Consider the following 16,828-nt stretch of genomic DNA (forward strand, 5'->3'; position numbering starts at 1 on the left):
GGAAGGAAGACAATGGGATGACATCAGAAAAAACATTGGGGAGACATCAATATCCAACTAGGTGGCCCTCAAGGACTGGGCAGATAAAACACCCAGGACAGGAGCAAGCTCCAGCACCAACAAAGGCTGGAGTAAAACTCCAGCCTGGAAGCCACAGATGATAAAAAATAAGTGGCCACACCCACCCAGGAAGTTAACCCCTCCAGCAACAGACAGGGGAGGAACTAGGAGAAGGGGAGCAAAGCACATACACGCTGCGACAACAAGAAGTTGTCCGTGGCAAACAGCATGCAAGGGAATGTGTCATGGCGCAGGGTGTGACACTACCACTGCCCCTACCACCACCAGTGCAGCTACAGGTGCCACTACTCCTACCACCACAAACACAGCTATGCATGGGGTGCCCCTCCTCCCCCGAATCTCCTCCTCATGGTAGTCTAAACGCTGAGCCATCCCGTCAACAATTCCATCCTCTGTGTCCTCAATAATATTAGGAGCCAGGGAGAATTGTGGCCAACTACTACGACTCCTGGCAGGTACTGATACTGCTGGTACTACATACATTCTGACTCCGGGAGGAAGATACATGGGTCTTTCGCTTTGCACTTTTCCATTTCTCAGACCTCATTTTATTATGAGGCCTATAAATGAAAAGTCAGGGGTTTGGTACAGACACATTATTTAACAGTACAAGCAAAATGGAAAGTGTGTTTTTTGTAATTTAAAGACAGTGGTACAATTAAATGTCTCTCCACTTTTACAAACACACTCCACACTGGTATTGATAATTTACTTTGGGAAAAATGCAGTGAAATGTCTTAAAACTATGCTTTTAATATCAGTGGTAAAACAATGAAAACTGTGTACTAAAATGTCTTTGAAACGCACAGTCTGATGTACTCATATGTCCACTAACACAATATAACAATGCAGCGTTTGTTGTAAATTGTCTTTGAACTATGTGTTTAGTAATATGGATATAAAATTGGTGTTGTTGCTGTAACATGTTTATGCTATAATGTAACGTGTTTAACCCTTTGAGGACCTTGTCTTTCTGCTTTCATTTTTCATTCCCTGCCTTCCTAGAGCCATAACTTTTTTATTTTTCTGTTCATATAGCCTTAAGAGGGCTTGTTTTTGTAGGAAAAGTTGCGCTTTCCAATTCCACCATTTAAAATGGCACACAATGTTGTGGGGAGCTGGAAAAAAATCCCAAATGGGCCGAAATTCAAAAAATAAAAACGCTTGCCTGCACTGTAGAATCGAATAGATAAACCCATGCGCTCTACCTACTGAGCCACCACACCTTCTTATCAAGGAGACAAAAAAAAACTGGTTTACCAACTCTTAAGGCTAGGTAGGCTCAGGCTGTCTGAATGATAGCCCGCCTCGCCCCCCTAATCAGACAATCATCAGAAGTGAGCATACATGGATGAAGAGCAGATGTGATGTCACGAAAAGCTGGGGTGGGGGTCCAGCCTTTCAGGCATGAAATCAGAAAATGAAGCGCAGAGCAGGCTGCCAGACAGGCTGTACAAGTGAGGTGGGACAACCACTTTAAGCACAGTTTGAGCATCCCCTCACTCCCTTAATACTATCCCTAGTCGAATTCCCTCTCTGTAGTGTTCCTATCACACTATGTTAGAGACTTGTGTCTATAATCGTTCTTTGTCAGACTCTGCCCCCTCCCCACTTCCTCCCAGCGTCATGTTATCCACAGTCCTCTACCTTCTTCATGGTTTTCCCTGCTAATACTAACATTAAACACACTGGGCACTGCTTTCAAGTGATTTTATCTGAAATGAAATTGCATAAGCTTTGTTTTTGTATGGCAGACCAATTACGTATTACAAACCGGATTCCCCAAAAGTTGGGACACTATACAAATCGTGAATAAAAACTGAATACAATGATGTGGAGGTGCCAACTTCTAATATTTTATTCAGAATAGAACATAAATCACGGAACAAAAGTTTAAACTGAGAAAATGTGCCATTTTAAGGGAAAAATATGTTGAATCAGAATTTCATGGTGTCAACAAATCCCCAAAAAGTTGGGACAAGGCCATTTTCACCACTGTGTGGCATCTCCCCTTCTTCTTACAACACAACAGACGTCTGGGGACGAGGAGACCAGTTTCTCAAGTTTAGAAATAGGAATGCTCTCCCATTCTTGTCTAATACAGGCCTCTAACTGTTCAATCGTCTTGGGCCTTCTTTGTTGCACCTTCCTCTTTATGATGCGCCAAATGTTCTCTGTAGGTGAAAGATCTGGACTGCAGACTGGCCATTTCAGTACCCGGATCCTTCTCCTACGCAGCCATGATGTTGTGATTGATACAGAATGTGGTCTGGCATTATCTTGTTGAAAAATGCAGGGTCTTCCCTGAAAGAGATGACGTCTGGATGGGAGCAGATGTTGTTCTAGAACCTGAATATATTTTTCTGCATTGATGGTGCCTTTCCAGACATGCAAGCTGCCCATGCCACACGCTCTCATGCAACCCCATACCATCAGAGATGCAGGCTTCTGAACTGAGCGTTGATAACAACTTGGGTTGTCCTTGTCCTCTTTGGTCCGGATGACATGGCGTCCCAGATTTCCAAAAAGAACTTCGAATCGTGACTTGTCTGACCACAGAACAGTCTTCCATTTTGCCACACTCCATTTTAAATGATCCCTGGCCCAGTGAAAACGCCTGAGCTTGTGGATCTTGCTTAGAAATGGCTTCTTCTTTGCACTGTAGAGTTTCAGCTGGCAATGGCGGATGGCACGGTGGATTGTGTTCACTGACAATGGTTTCTGGAAGTATTCCTGAGCCCATTCTGTGATTTCCTTTACAGCAGCATTCCTGTTTGTGGTGCAGTGTCGTTTAAGGGCCCGGAGATCACGGGCATCCAGTATGGTTTTACGGCCTTGACCCTTACGCACAGAGATTGTTCCAGATTCTCTGAATCTTCGGATGATGTTATGCACAGTTGATGATGATAGATGCAAAGTCTTTGCAATTTTTCGCTGGGTAACACCTTTCTGATATTGCTCCACTATCTTTCTGCGCAACATTGTGGGAATTGGTGATCCTCTACCCATCTTGGCTTCTGAGAGACACTGCCACTCTGAGAAGCTCTTTTTATACCCAATCATGTTGCCAATTGACCTAATTAGTGTTAATTGGTCTTCCAGCTCTTCGTTATGCTCAAATTTACTTTTTCCAGCCTCTTATTGCTACTTGTCCCAACTTTTTTGGGATTTGTTGATACCGTGAAAATTTGAATCAACGTATTTTTCATTTAAAATGATACATTTACTCGGATTAAACGTTTGATCTGTCATCTACGTTCTATTACAAATAAAATATTGACATTTGCCATCTCCACATCATTGCATTCAGTTTTTATTCACAATTTGTTTAGTGTCCCAACTTTTTTGGAATCCGGTTTGTAGTTTCAGGGACTCGTCTAAAGTTTAGTCAATGAGTCCCTGAAATGAATACCTTCAGTGTAAAGATGAGCAAATTGATTCTAAACTAATCGGATTCAGTAAGAATGTTGCAAAAATTGGTCTGCCATACAAAAACAAAGCTCCCTCCCCACCAGCTACTCCTCCTTGCTTTCTGTATGTCCCTAAACATATCATGCTGCTGAAGATATCATCTCTTTGGCCCCTTGCAGACAAGAGTGTCCGGATTAGGTCCGGATGCGTTGCGTCTGCGATCAGGGTAAATCGTGCGAGTAGGTACGCAATTGCAGTCAGTTTCGACTGCGATTGTGTTCCGATGTTCAGTTTTTATTATGCGGGTGCAATGTGTTTTGCCTGCGCGTGATAAAAAACTGACTGTGGTACCCAGACCCGATCCCGGACTTCTTTACTGAAGTTCGGGTTTGGGTTAGGTGTTCTGTATATTTTATTATTTTCCCTTATAACATGGTTATAAGGGAAAATAATAGCATTCTTAATACAGAATGATTACTAAAATGTGGCTTTAGGGGGTTAAAAAATAAATAGAAAAAATTAACTCACCTTATCCTGTTGTTAGCGCAGCCGGCATCTTCTTCTTTCAAGACCTGCCAAAAGACTTATGATGACGTAATCGCGCTCACTACGTGGTGAGCGTGGTGACGTCAGCGCAGGTCCTGCTGAATGAAGATAGAAGATTTCCGCACTTGTTTGCGGATGCTTGCGATTTTCACGCAGACCCATTCATTTCTATGGGGGCCTGCATTGCGTGAAAAACGCAGAATATAGAACATGCTGCAATTTTCACGTAACACACAAGTAATGCGTTAAAATCACCGCTCATCTGAACAGCCCCATTGAAGTGAATGGGTCCGGATTCAGTGCGGGAGCAATGCGTTCACCTCACGCAATGCACCCGCACGGAATTCTCACCCGTGTGAACGGGGCCTTAGAGTCTAAACCTTTGCTCTTCTAGTGTAATGGATAATGTAGAGATGAGATCTTCAGCAGCATGAGATGTTTAGGGACATACAGAAGACAAGGAGGAGCAGCTGGTGGGGAGGGAGCTCTCCAGAGGGATCTGATAAATGATGCTGTAATCTTTTTTTTTTTTTTTTGTATCAATCGTTTTTATTGACAATTTTTTAAAATAATACACATTACAATAAAGTCGCAGTACAATCTGCTTCTCCATCAGTCGAGTCATTAAAACAACTAACTGTATAAAGCATAACAGTTATCACAGAGTAAAGCAATAAGTAACAAAGATATCATCCATGTCTAGTGTCAATATCTGCCATTAAATGATATTTCATCAATAAAGCCTTGTACAATTGTGTTCATAACTTTATTAACTAAGTATCCACCTCTCCAATTAGCGTTTGCAAATTCTTCTTGCTTATTTAACTAATGGTAATATTTCCTTACTGGTATAATAAGTTTATTGGTGACCCAATGCGCACCTATACAGCTACCAATCGTTGAGAAGGCATCGCCCAACAAGTATAAACTATCTACTTCAGTCCTTGGTACAATAACCAGAGGTTATCCATAGTTGCCATTGTTTCAAAATTTTGGGGAAGGAACCATTTCCTAAGGCTATGATTTTTTTCATATGCAAAGGTGGTATTAATAGTTGATATCAAATCCATCAACCTAGGAGATTCCTGGGACTTCCACCTTTGCAGTATCATTAGTTTTGCTAGAACACATGTAAACGCCTACCAATTTCCTGAACTCCCTCGGGAGATTAGCCACTCCAATTAAAAGCAGGGCCAGTTGTGGTGACCACCCAAGCTTCCCCTTGAGCAGCCTGTTCAGTAGTTCCTCACATTCTTTCCAGTATTTAGAAATCAAAGGGCACTGCCAAAGAATGTGAAGAAGTGTACCCCTCTCTCCACATCCCCTCCAGCACTCCCCCGACACCCCAACATACATATGCTGCAATCTTTCAGGGGTGTAATACCAATGTAGTATCGTTTTTAAAGCCGATTCCACATGGCTAGAACAGTGTAAGTGGGAGTGGATCATTTTTATTGTTTTTTGCCAGTCCTTTTCCGCTACAGTGATGTTCAGTGAACTCTCCCATTTACGCATAGGGTGAGACTTCTTGAATTGTGTTGGCTGGAGTAGTGATTCATACAACATTCTGATTCCTTTGGAGTCCCCCGAAAGGTATAACATCCCCACCCGAGTGCATCGCACATTCGATGGGGTTAGTGATTGTATCAGGTGTCGGATTTGTAAGTATTTAAAAAAGTCTGACTTGGGTATTAACAATTGGTCCTGCAGGGCCTGGAAAGATTTCATCACCCCGTTTTCAAATAACCATTCTATATTGCTTTTGGTCTCTGTTTCCCATTCTGAAAGATCTGCATGTGGAAGTAATGCTCTGATAAGAGAGAATGGAATTGAGGATATTTTTGGCTTGTGTCCCTCTTTGTTTATGTCGTGGAAATGTTTCCATGCCATCACAGAAGCCAATATTACTGGATTTAAGTTTTTTGGGGTCTGGATATCCCAGAAAGGTAGATACACTAAATCTGGCAAGGTAAAAGGCGCTGCTTGCGCTTGCTCCACTTGTACCCAGGGGATCTCAACTCTTCCTTTGTGCCAACTCCTAAGCATGGATACTAACGTGGCAATATAATATCTTTCCATGTCTGGGACCGCCAGACCTCCCATTGCTCGGGGTCTCTGAATTATATCCTCGGCCTTTTATGTCGCCAGATATATTTAGAGAGTACTTGTTGCACCTTTCTAAAGAACCTTTTTGGCAGCAAAATTGGGACCGTGCGGTATAGATATAAGAAGCGGGGGAGTATGAACATTTTAAAGGCTGCAATCCTTCCTAGCCATGAAGTCTCATGTTTATGAAACTCTTCCTTGTCTTTACCTACTTTTGCCAATAGGGATTCATAGTTAAGGTCGTATAGTTTTGACATTGATGCAGACATGCTAGTACCTAGATATTGTATACTATCTGTGCACCAATCAAAGTCCCATTTTTCCTTAAAGGACTGAGTTAGAGTGTCCGGGATGTGTAACGGCAATGCTTGTGTCTTAGAAGAATTAAGGTGGTAATACGAAAGATTGCCATATAGTTCTATTTGATTCATAACCGCTGTTAGCGATTTCTCTGGGCTGGATAATGTCAGCAGTACATCATCAGCATAGAGCTAAATTACATGCTCTTGCCCTCCAATTGTAACCCCCGAAATCAATGGGTCTAATCTAATTGCCTGAGCCAGTGGTTCCATTGCTATAATGAAGATCAGGGGAGACAATGGGCAGCCCTGTCTGGTACCGTTGGTCAGCTCGAACGTCTGTGACAGGGCTCCATTGACATAAACACTTGCCGTAGGGTCACTGTATAGGGCCTTAATTGCGGACAAGATAGGGCCACTAAAACCTATAGCTGAAAGCACCAAGAAGGCAAACGACCACCTAATTCGGTCAAATGCCTTCTCGGCGTCCAGAGCCAGCACTTGATGGAATATACCCAGCATTCTTCTAGTGTTAAAGTAGGACTGGCGAGTCGGAACAAAACCTGTCTGATCCTTATGGATTATGGAAGGGAGTATTGTAGCTATCCTAAGAGCCAGGAGTTTGGCATACATTTTTATGTCCTGGTTTAATAGTGAAATGGGCCTGAAATTTTGCGGTCTGTCTGCAGTTTTACCTGGCTTGGGTAAAGTAATAATGATTGCTTGTAAATTTTCCTTAGGGAAATTCTCAGAGAGTAAGGCGTGTTGACAAAAATCTTTTAGGAAGGGGCTTAGTATATGCGCAAAGTGTTTATAGTAATGGCTTGCAAAGCCATCCGGGCCGGGGGCCTTATCCTGGGGCAAGGATTTAATCACTCTCACTATCTCCTCCTCCGTTATTGGGGTGTTAAGGACTTGGAGTTGAGTATCAGTTAAATTAGGTAAATTTAGGGAGCTAAGATATCTACTCACTATATCTTTCAAGTTTGGAGAAGTAGGTACGGAGTTCCTCAGGTTGTATAAGTCATGGTAGTACGACTGGAAGCCTTCTGCTATGTCCTGTGGGGAGTACAATTTGGTTAGCGTTTTGGGATGTAGAAGATAATGTATCCTGCTTTTAGTACTTTTTGCCTTCAGGCTAGCTGCTAGAAGTTTCCCCGCCTTATTTCCTTGGGAATAATATCTTGCTTTGGTTTTCCTAAGACCCTTTTCATAAGAATCAAGCATATGGTTTCTCAAATCTAGCCTGATTTGTTTTAGTGCTTCTGCATTGGGGGGTGAGGGGTTATTTTTGTTCCTATCTTCCAGTATTTTTAATTTTTTGAGCAACTGTGACATAGTCTCCTCTAATTTCCTTTTTCTCACCGCCCCCTGTTGTATGAATGACCCTCTAATACACGCCTTGTGGGCGTTCCACAGCATCACAGGGTTAGTAGTGTCCAGCTTGTTAAGAAGGAAGAATTCTTTCAGGTCCGATTCAATGCGCTGACCATGTTGTGGACAAGACAACAATATAGGGTTGCTCCTCCAAAGATATTTTGGTGAGTAATTGTTGTCCTCTGATATTTTCAATGTGATAGCAGCATGGTCAGACCATTAAATCTGCCCTATCTCCGCCTCTATCACTTTAGATAATGTCGTCCTATCCCCCAGAACATATCTATACGAGAATATACGTTATGTACCCCTGAATGGAACGTAAACTCTCTATCTGTAGGATGTTTAATACGCCATACGTCAAACAACTCCGCCTTCCAAATAGCATCGCTTAAGGACTGAACTGATCTACAAGAGGAAGATGTCGAATCCGTTTCAGGATCTATGGTCAAATTAAAATCACCAAATATCAGTAGTTGTCCTTTCTTTTTCTTGTTGGCTTATTTTAAAACCTTCTTCACAAATCTAGTATAAGGATACCAGAGTGAAGGGGGAGTTGTTCAAAGTACACACCAGTATTACATATCTTCCTGCTGAGTCACTTATGTGTTCTAACACCGTAAATGCCAAGGTATTTTTTATAGCTATCAGCACTCCCCTCGTTTTGGAGTTAGAGTGTGCTTGAAAGATGTGGGGGAACTGAACATTTTGTAATCTATGGGCATCCTTCTCTAATAGATGGGTTTCTTGTATTCCTAATACATCACAATTAAGGGATCTGACTTCCCTCCACAGATGCGATCTGCGCATTGGGCTATTCAGACCATTAGCATTAATACTTGCAAAGGATATTACCATAATAAAGCAATCTGAAACGTAAGGCATGAAAGTCGCACAATAAACTATAAAGAAGGTGCAAGGCGCCTCCCAGCCAGCACGCCTGCAGCCATAACACAGAGAAAGTGGAGCCTAGTACAGGCCTAGGTTTGACATCAATCATGGACATATCTTCCCGCATCACTGCTAAAAGGGAACAGTAATAATAACATGTAACCAGGAACATAACCTGTAGGTGTATCCGTGAGAGCCAACAGGCTCCCCGTGAACCTAAATAACTTGGGGTATCAAAGTCCCGTCTGAAGCCTCGGTAATAGCTTGTTCGGCGAATCACCGCTCCGGTCAGTAGCACTGAAGGTTAAACCACCCTTTGGTGAATCTTCTCAACTGACAGTGTCCCAGTCTTTCTGGATTTTTTCGGGATACCACCGGTGCTGCTCCATCACCGGTTCAATAGGGATGTCCCAGCTCTGCAGAACTTTCTTCCCCTCCTCTACTGTTTTGATAGCACACAGTTCTCCCATATGAGAAATTAGAAGGCGTACTGGAAACCCCCACCTATATTGGATTTTGGCTTTTTGTAAGGCAGACGTGATGGGTATCAGGGCCCTTCTTTGCCTAAGCGTGGTGGCCGATAGATCAGCATATAGAGAGATTTTGTGGTACGGTGCAGGTAGACCACCATTTTTTCTGGCGGAAGACATCAACTGCTCCTTTATAGTGTAAAAGTGAACCCTGGCCAGGACATCTCTTGGCACAGAATCATCCATATGCCTAGGACGCGGGACTCTATGTGCCCGATCAATCTCTAAGTCCCCATCTTTGCAGTGAGGTAGAACACATTTGATCAATTCTTTAACATATAGAGGAATATCTTTAGCCACCACACTCTCTGGAATGCCCCTCAGCTTTATATTGTTGCGTCTACTACGATCTTCCAGATCCGCCACTTTGCTTTTCAAAGCCTCCACCTCCGCCTCCAAGGCATAGTGAGCATCTATAAGGTCGTTATGGGAGCCAGCAAACTCCCCAAATTTGCGTTCCAGATGGTCAGTTCTAGCCCCAAGCTCCTCCATCTCTCTCCGCATGGGAGCCACTATCAGACGCATATCCTGCAGAAGAGAGCGTCTCTGTATCAGAGGCATGTCTCTCATGGCAGTATCTGTTAGGGCTACATTAGCGACTGGCAGTGCTAAGAATTCTGCTTCTCCCGAAAATCCCAGAGTACCTGCGCTGGCAGTTCCTGCCTCAGGAGAGCCTTTCAGAGGAGTGGAGTGCGGGGATTCCGCTGTCTCCGTTGTCGCTTCTCCCCCATGTGACCGGCCGACCGCTGCTGTGCCGCTGGCTCCTTCTTGCCCGGTATGTAAGTCTCTGGTTCCTGGCGCAGGCTTCGGGGACTTCGAAATAGTCAGTTCCTCCTCTGAGTCTGGGCGGTTCGCTGACTGAGCTTCCTCCTCCTTGTCGCTGTTCGCTGTGTTCTCCTCACCGGCGCCATCTTGGAATCTTCCCGCCTCTCGAGTGAAGTAGAACGTTGTCAATTGCGGATGTTTCTGCACCTTTCTTTTCCTCCCGGTCATGCTCAGGGAAGGTTCGGTGCTCTGTTTGTTCAGTTTAGGTGTGTTCACCATGGGTATCGTCGCTTTTTTGGTCGCTTAGTACAGTGCTAGCTCCGGAGCTGCAGCTCACTACATCCGCGCGCCTCGGCAGCCAGACCACGCAATGATGCTGTAATCTTGTAGATCACAGGATGTCGGCCACACAGGAGAGAGACAGCAAGCCTCAGACTGGAGGTCAGACTAGAGATCACATGACCAGGTGTCCATAATCAAAGGTTCAAAATGGATGGATGCATCTGAGCAGCTAGAAAATTGTGCTGATGAAAATAATCCTATATAGCTATTCCAATAATCAACTTCCAATATTATCAGGGGCGTAGCTGTAAGACAGGGGTGGGGAACCTCTGGCACGCGGGTCATATGCAGTCCCCGGGCCCCTGCCAGAACATATTGTGAAAATGCTAATGACCGCTTCCATCATAGAAGCGGTCATTAGCATGTGGGAGGCATAGGAAGGTGAGAACAGCACATTGCTAGCTGAACTCACCTTCCCTGATCTTCTTCCGGCCACACGCTGCGTTCTGACACGTACACTGTCGGGACGTAGTACATGTAGATGCGCACTATGACCTGACGCTGTGCACTGAGGCTGGGGGGCCTATTGGGGTTCTGATCAGAGGCTCGGGAGAGTCTGATGGGGGTCTGATCTGAGGTTGGGAGGTCTGATCTAAGGCTGATGTATGCTTGGGGGTCTGATAGGAGGGTGATTTGAGGCTGATGGAGGTGGGGGGCATATCTGAGGCTGAGAAAGGGACAAAGGCAGGGATATTTGCGAAGAAAGAGGCAGGGACAGTGGCAGGGAGAGGGAAAGCTTGGTGAACCCCTCTTTGGACCCCTCTGGGTTTAGTTTGGCTGCCATTAATGTCAAATAAGAACTAAATATATAACATTCTCAACTTAAAAATTTGACTGTTTTATGTGGTCAAAATGGCTCCTGTATTATTTGTACATTTTGTGCTGCAAAAATATAACGCTCTAGATTTTTTTAATTGAAGAGCAATTTCTGTAACTTACCCCTAAGTCACTTATATCTTTGACCAAATATAGCCGGAAAAACATTTTTACATTGAGAATTTTGTTTGGCCCCCGAACGATGTTACAAATATCCAAATAACCCTCGGCAGCAAAAAGGTTCCCCACCCCTGCTCTAAGGGCTGCAGTCACTACTGGGCCTAGGAGTCTGAGGGGACCCAAAGACCCTTGTGCCACATAAGAAAACACCGGTACTATACAAAGGTCATGCAGGTCAAGTTACATCTCTGGCTGGAGGGAAGGGGTAAGGTCAAGAATTTGGCATGGAGCAGGGAATACAGTTTCAATGTTCGCCTCAGACAGCACGAAGGCTATGTGCTTCCCTGTCCCTGGCCACAAAGCACTGAGGGAAGGGTCCCAAGCTGAACTCTTGCACCAAGGCACATGAACCTTTAGCTACGCCCCTGAATATTATATTATACTCCATGCAAGTAAGAAGGATGACTTGTATCTACATGTGCTAGAATAGAATCCGTGGTATGATCTTGGTACTGCCATTCTTATATCAAGGAGACACCAGGAGACTGCACCCTAGACTACAAAACCTTTAAAGATAATGATGCATTTATCTCCTGATGTTCATGTTCAAGCTGACAATCCGAGCACAACTTTGGTTGACCATTTGTAGTAGAGCATGGTCCCGGCCTTGAGCAACCACAAAAGATCTGCAGCAGTTGACAGAGTAGGCCATCTAAAAAGTCTCTACAGGGAGAAAATAGTCAGACAATCCTGACAACATGCAACGTCTATGGTCCCTTTTTTAGGGAGAATCACCCCAAACATCTCTCCACCTTACCAAACACCACTGATGAGGAAGATTATATCCAGTATCCAACCATTGAGCCCTTTCCTAACTCCGACAGGCGGAACTCCTGTAAACCCCCCCTCCAGCCAGCAAAACCTCAAGATCACACATTTTTTCTCCCCCCTCCCCTCCTTACGAAAACGGCCCAAAAATGGGTCAGAGGATGCAGAGGAGGTGTATCCAAACATCCCAGAAAAGAAAAAAAACAAAGACCATCAAAGAGGTAGTGGATTAGAAAATAACGCAGACAACACTAACTCTATCAATCCCACTTCCCTTGACAAGGATATGGGAGTTTTCAACCTTTCTAAATACACCCTGAAACCTGACAAGATCAAATTACTGAGTAAAGGTTTATCTTTTTGTCCCTCTAGTGAACCCGATCCCTTTGAACTATTTGTAGATCTAAATAAATGTATCCGTAATCTCACGCTTAAACGCCATTTCAGAATCAAGGACGTCACTCCACCTATGCCGGGACTAACAATGTCACCATCAATAGACCGTGTAACAAACTCCACTCCATCCGACCCCAAAGCGAAAACGGGCGGTACAGTTATTGATACACCGACTCCCACTTCTATACCCTTCAAACTCCGCAATAAATCTACATTCTATCCACTGGAGAGTTGAGGCCCACATATAGAAAGTTATTACAACATGGTTCTTGATGACCTTAAGACTATGTTCGCAAACAATCGGAAACCCAAACCCTGTAGAAGCCAAAATTTTACCCCCATGGAGAAAAGGGCCCTAAAAAACCTAAAGAATACTAAAAGTCTAGTCATCAAAAATGCAGACAAAGGCGGGGGTTTCCCTAATCAACCTTCTAAAATCCCTCCAATGGAATAATTGTTACTGCTGGGTGACTCTTGATGTAACTGTCACGGCAGACAGGAACTCAGACACACAGATAAACCAACAAACAAGTTTCTAGGCGAGAAGCTGGGGATAAGGTCACCTCCTAGCAAATCCCTAACAGCTCTCCCTATACTTCTAAGCTCACATTCAGACCCTAAAGGTGGGAATAATGTGTCCTCGTGCCTGGGCTGAAAATACCCTAGAATCCCTGAAACGCTAACCTGTTTATGGGCTGATTCGAGGAACAGTCTGGCATCCTCCACCACAAAAATATTAAATTCTATCGTCGCTACATAGACGACATTATCTTTATCTGGGATAGCAGTACAGAAGACCTCTTAGATTTCATTCAAAAACTTAACCAACACGAGTGGGGCCTAACATTTAGCCTTGATCATCACCCCCAGGAGGCCATCTTTTTAGATGTACATATAAACTCAAAGTTTGAGGAAATATCAACAAAAAACACATTTTAAAAAAAGTAGACGCCAATAGCTATTTGGATTTTAAAAGCGGTCATCATGCGAACTGGAAAAAACTATTCAGCCAGATGAAAAAAATATGGGGGAACTGATAAAAGTGACCATACCTTAAAAACCCAACTAGCCGTCCTCCAAAGATGCTTCAAAGAAAAGGGTTACCCCAAAACACTAATAAAAGAATCTTTGAAAAGAACCCTTAGGTTAGACCAAATAGGAGCACTCAAAATGCTAAATCAGAAGAAATAGACTCCAAAAAAAGATTGCTTTCCTGGCTTAATTACCAGATATAATGTGAAACATTCCCTAATCAGGAAAAATCCTGATGAAACACTGAAATATTTTACAGAAAGAACCGATTCTGAAAAGCAACCTGCCCCTTGCCTCATCCCTCACCTTCAGGAGAGGTCGAACCCTCAAAAATTTGATTGCCCCTTTTTGTCCCAATTTGAAACAAGATCTACAAACTCCCAGGATACCTCTGACCTCTTCACTACAAGGAAATGTTGCGACATGATAGTCCATTACAGGAAAGAAGTTTAGCTAGAGAGACCCGATGAAAATTTCACTTTCAGACATAAAATGAATTGTGCTTCTAAAAATGTTATATGTTTATTGGAATGCCCGTGTAAACTGCAATATGTGGGGAGAACCACACAAACATTAAGAGAACGAATGAATGAGCACCTCAAACATTAACCATAAGATTATGACACATAGTGTTCCAAGACATTTTCATGACTATCACAAGAGCAATTCCACCCTTCTGAAAGTCATTCCACTTCAATGGGTCCCATATTCCTATCAACAACTATCCAGGAAGGAGATGTACTGGATATATCGTCTAAACACGCTGTCCCCTTTTAGCCTGAACGAGACCCTTGAATATACTAATTATTAGCTGGGGTTGGCCCTAGCTCACAACTGAAAAATAGTTTTCTATATATACACAGTATATGTCATGACTTTTTTTATTTACAACACAATTTTTATAGATGTAGTACGATCCTTTTATACATATATTTATATATCTATATATTTATATTTATGTATATATTAAGATTCCATGACATTTACTGTTTATAATCATTTTAGAAACCGTTGATATTCTTTTCATTTTTATACCTATTTTTATTTTACAGTACAGTAGCTCTATGTCCATTTTATTTTAATTGATATTCTTATTTTTACACAAGCTATGTATACTGTCCTATCGGGAAACCCACAGGGGACCTTCTACCCTAGAATTTTTGCTGCGTTACTAATAGATATATGGGCTACGGATATAAAGTATTTTCCTTCCCCGCAACAAAGTTTTGATGTCCTCACCGGTGGTGTACGTGCCCCATATTTAAATTTTTACGTGTGGGGTGTGTGCACCGTGGGTCGATACAGGTTTATTTATATATATATATATATATATATATAGGCATGTGGTTACGCATGGACGTATACCCTATGTTCTGTGTGCCATATATATATATGCATCCTTTGTTTCCCATTATTTACCACTCATGATAAGACATACTCATATATATATTTTTATACACTCTGTATTACTTTGTATCTGTGTACGGATTACATATCATGGGTTGGTATAGCCTTAATTACCTTGTATTTTCCATGTATCCATTTGTTTAGTTTATCTAATGTATCTAACCGATCCACCACCCCATAGATTAATAATATGGCCCCCATGATCAATGAACTTTTTCTTTTGCCTGGGGTTCATCCTAAAATACCCTCAAGTTACTGCCCCCACTCCACAAGCAAAAGGGTTAAAACAGCTAGGACGAGACACCTATAAGATCGCCGGTCAGCGGTCCAGATTTGCATATCAAGCCTCGATCCTGTTAAGACCTAAAGCGCATGCGCACCAATTCCGGTGCGTTCCAGAGACTGGAAGTAGGTTTACTTCCGTCCTGGAGCCTACATATTTCACTTAAAAGCGCCCCCTCTTTGTCTCCCCAGTCTTTACCACTGGCGACTGATGACCTATAGTGATAAGAGGTGTACTTGTGTGCACATTTAAAGAAATCTGCCGGGATTTGATATTTAACCACTAGCCGCACACGTAACGCCAAAAAGTGTCCAGGCGGCGGCAGTCTCTGGTTCAATGACACCTACTGGCGTCATCTCGTGAAAGCCGAGATTTAGCGTGAAAGCGGGCGCGCGCGGGCGTTCACAGCGACATGCAGCTAAGAAGTTGAGCTGGCAGGCTGTAGATGCAATTTTTTTAACCCTAGAAAGGTATATTAGACGCTGTTTTGTTAACAGCGTCTAATATACCTGCTACCTGGTCCTCTGGTGGTCCCTTTTGCTTGGATCGACCACTAGAGGACACAGGCAGCTCTGTAAGTAGTACCAATCACCACACTACACTACACCCCCCCCCCTGTCACTTATTAAGACCTTATTAACCCCTGATCACCCCATATAGACTCCCTGATCACCCCCCTGTCATTGATCACCCCCCTGTAAGGCTCCATTCAGACGTCCGTATGTGTTTTGCGGATCCGCGGATCCACAAAACACGGACACCGGCAATGTGCTTTCCGCATTTTGCGGATCCGCACATTGCCAGAACTTTATAGAAAATGCCTTTTCTTGTCTGCAATTGCAAACATGAATAGGACATGTTCTATATTTATGCGGAACTGAAGTGCAGACCCGGAAGTGCAGATCCGCAATTCCGGATCCGAGCGGGACAAAGTCTGTCCTCATAGAAATGAATGGGTCCGCAATTCCGTTCTGCAAAAACACTGTAAAATCGCTGCGGAGCTATAAAGATCACTTTTCAGGGGCATGGCGAGTTCATCGAAGATTTTTTTTTTTTGCCACAAGTCAGCGGAAATTATTATTATTTTTTTTTTCTTACAAAGTCTCATATTCCACTAACTTGTGCCAAAAGAGAAAATCTTACATGAACTCACCATACCCCTCACGGTATGTATCCAAATGCGTAAAAATGCCCTGTGAAATCCTAAAGGTACTCATTGGAATTTGGGCCCCTTTGCGCATCTTGGCTGCAAAAAAGTGTCACACATGTGGTATCGCCGTACTCAGGAGAAGTAGGGCAATGTGTTTTGGGGTGTATTTTTACATATACCCATGCTGGGTGAGAGAAATATCTCTGTAAATTGACAACTTTGTATAAAAAAAAAGGAAAAAGTTGTCATTTACAGAGATATTTCTCTCACCCAGCATGGGTATGTGTAAAAATACACCCCAAAACACATTGCCCTACTTCTCCTGAGTACGGCGATACCACATGTGTGACACTTTTTTGCAGCCTAGGTGCACAAAGGGGCCCAAATTCCAATGAGTACCTTTTAGGAGGGCATTTTTAGACATTTGGATTCCAGACTTCTTCTCACG

This window comes from Bufo gargarizans, chromosome 6 (genome assembly GCF_014858855.1).
Source record: "Bufo gargarizans isolate SCDJY-AF-19 chromosome 6, ASM1485885v1, whole genome shotgun sequence".
NCBI classification, from domain to species: Eukaryota; Metazoa; Chordata; class Amphibia; order Anura; family Bufonidae; genus Bufo; species Bufo gargarizans.